The 3532-nt window shown below is 39.0% G+C and overlaps 1 pseudogene; it reads left to right on the top strand.

The window, feature by feature from the left end:
- Positions 1 to 356: 356 nt before the first annotated feature.
- On the top strand, positions 357 to 1549 carry LOC132226665 (PDZ and LIM domain protein 1-like; annotated as a pseudogene).
- Positions 1550 to 3532: the final 1983 nt, after the last annotated feature.

Raw genomic sequence — 3532 nt, 5'->3', positions numbered from 1 at the left:
AGGACTAGGGACCCTACCCGTGCACGTATTTCATGCACCGGGCCTCTAGTTAATGTTAATAATAATCCTCTATTTTAATTTTCTATATGCACACCTTCAACAAATGTGCACCATTTTTCTAATTCTTTTTTTCCTATTTTAATTTGGTTCCAGTTATATTGATTAAAATGCAATCTTGAGCCTCCTGGATCTAATAAAACATTTTGGCTTGTACTTTATATGTCTTTGCCTTTGCAATTTTATTTTTCTAGTAATTCATTTCTATTGTATTTTTAAGTAATAGTCTGTAATAGATTAAAAAAATTTGTTTTGAAAGGGACTGTTCTTCCACCACAGATCATTTGAGGAACCCCAGCATGACCTGGGCTGGAGTCAATCCTGACTTCATGATGCTGGAAGGAGTACTATGTAATGAAGTACTTATGACATTTACATCTTCCTAAGTAAACTGGTAGCCTGAGACCTGAGACTCTACAGACCTCCCTAGGGGAGATGAGGTCCATCTCCAGTGTCCACAATTACATTCTGGGCTCCAGCTCCCTTTGCTGCCCTTCCTATCTGGTTTCTGTCCTTTGGAAATTTGTTGGAATTTCTCCTCTACTGTTATCCCCCCTCCTTGCTTTCTTTGTTGTATGAGTTTATTCCACCCAGCCCCCCTCTAGTGACAGACGAAGGGAAATGTCTTCCATACAAGATGAATTTAGCCTCTGAAACACAAGAGATCCTGCACATAGGAAGCACCCACAACCAGAGTGCCATGCCCTTCGTGCATCACCTGCTTCCAGCTCTGCCTCAGGGTGATCACAAACCAGTACAACAACCCATCTGGCCTCTTCTCCAGCTTCAACAGCGCCTTGGAGTCAAAGACAGCCAGTGTACCAGAGACAAATGGCAGAGCCTTAGAGAATTCCCAGTCTCCAAGTGGACTTGTCATCAACAAAGAATCTGAAGTGTACAAGATGCTTCTGGAGAAAACAGGAGTTCAATGAGCTCCTGAAACAGTCCACTTCATTCTTGGTTTTGCAAGAAATCCTGGATTCTGAGGAGAAAGGGGATTCCAATAAGCCCTTGGGACTCAGAAGTGTTGAGGTTCCCATCACCAAAGTGGCTACATGGATTGGAAATGCCAAGAAGATGCCCACATGTGACAAATGTGTTTGTGAAACTGTGGGACTGCCACCACCATCCTGAGTGTTATGTATGAACCGACGGTAGCACAAACCTGTAACAGAAGGGCATCAGGATGCTGGAAGGAGTACTATGTAATTAAGTATTTATAACAGACTTACATTTTCTTAAGTAAACTAGTATAGTTTCTTTTATGAAACCCACTTTTAATACTATTTTTAATTGTGGCAATGTTGGCCTTCCACATGCTCTGGAGGAGGTGGGGAGGGGCCTGAGAGAGGGGTGACTGACAGCTGTCACATAGACAGATTCAATCAGTCTTCATTTCTTTGCAGAAGATCAAATCTACTGTAAAAAGCACCCTCAAGAGCGGATCTCACAACCAGAAGGCTATAACGTGGTCACTGTTTTCCCCAAGTGAACCAGTAGATCTGCACCAAAGCACTATTCTCCAACTAGCCCCTGCTCAACTTGTTCTCTCATGCTCTGGTCTCTCTTCTCTTGAAGTTCTTGCTTACTTTGGTTTTATCCCTGCTCATTAAAAGTCACACCCACCTGTGTTTGCTAACTGACTCGCACTGTTGTATGATGCTTTGATTATAAATGGAAGATTGTTTTGTTCAGTGCCCCTTTACCAGCATCATTGTGTCTTCTCTGCACCTCAGTTTTCTCTGCTGTGAATGGACAGCAGCCAAATTTGAACTAAACCAAATTTAATATGTTTGACATTGATTTTGTTTTCATTCAATAAATTTATAGACTCTAAAGAAAAGACTAATGAAATTGAACATTATTTTTCCACTGATTGTTTATGCTTACGTTTATTTATTTATTTATTTATTTATTTATTTATTTATTTATCATATTGTTGAAAGTATTACATATGTCCCCTCTTTTCCCCCATTGACCCCCTCCAGCCTGCCCTCACCCCAGGCCTTCACCACCCCATTGTCTGTGCTGACAGGTTACACATATATGCATACATGGTCTTTGGTAGATTATCTCTATGTTCCCCCCCTCCTCCTACCTTCCCTCTGAGATTCCACACTCTGCTCCATGCTTCCATGTCTCTGGATTCACTCTGGACATCAGTTTATTTTGTTAATTAGATTCCACATGTGAGTGAGATCATGTTATACATGCCTTGCTCTGACTGGCATATTTCACTTAGCATGATACTCTCCAGGTGCCTCCATGCTGTCTCAAAGAGTAAGAGATTCTTCTTTTATTTACTGCTGCGTAAAATTCCATGGTATAAATGTACCACAGCTTTTTTATCCACTCATCTACTGATGGGCACTTGGGCTGTTTCTAGATCTTAGCTAATGTAAATTGTGCTGCTATGAACATAGGGGTGCATACATTCTTTCCGATTGATGTTTTGGGGTTTCTTATGATATATTTCTAGAAATGCGATCACTGGGTCAAATGGAAGTTCCATATTTAATTTTTTGAGGAAATTCCATACTGTTTTCCATAATGGCTGGACCAGTCTGCATTCCCACCAGCAGTGTACTAGCATTCCCTTTTCTCCACATCCTCACCAGCACTTGTCATTTGTTGATTTGTCAATGATTATGCTTAGGTTTAATACAAATGTGTACATGAATACACACTTATAGAGTGTTTGGTCATTACTGGTTTTATAAAACTGGATTTTAATTAATCTTTCTGTGAATTCCTGAATCAATTGGAAAAATCTAGGATTATTTATTTTGTGGATTTGTTTATTCATTTTTTTCTGTATGTTTTAGTACAGTCTATCTAGAATGTGAATTATGTATTACTGGGTAATTTCAAGTAACCCACCTCCAAAGCCACCTAACACTAGAATGGTGGTTTTCATACCTAACTGCGTACTTAAATTACCCGACGAGCTTTTGAAACTCCCAATCCCAGGCTGCATTTCTAATGAATGAAATCAGAATCCCTGGGTTGGGACACAGATAAAAGAAAAATAAATGAAAGTTTCAATGGTTTATAAAGTTTGTGCTAGGCCTAATATTTTCTGATTTTTGTCCATGATTGGTCCAATTGTAAATATTGATGCGTCTATAATCTGCTTGCTACTGGCTAACTGATGGAGTCCAACAGGCATATCAATGACAATGGTACCAAAAGCTAGTTTCTAAACCTTTATCTTGCTTTTAATCTTACACCAGACTAGAAAGGTCAAACAGGAAATACAATAACTATTTTAAAAGCAAAGTAATCTGAGACTTTGGAAGGTGAAGTGGCACACCTCTTAACTCCCATCATTTTATTATTTCAATCAATAATAGAGTCTAAAGACTGAACAATAGAACGATGGTGAATATACAAGAAAAGAAATAGAAGCTCATTAACTAATCAGACCTTATTTCCAAAGAGTAAATATGATTACATTTCTGCCTATTTAAAACCT

Source organism: Myotis daubentonii, chromosome 2, assembly GCF_963259705.1.
Source record: "Myotis daubentonii chromosome 2, mMyoDau2.1, whole genome shotgun sequence".
NCBI lineage: Eukaryota > Metazoa > Chordata > Mammalia > Chiroptera > Vespertilionidae > Myotis > Myotis daubentonii.
Note: the sequence above shows the minus strand (reverse complement) of the source record. Positions and strands in the feature narration are given on the sequence as shown.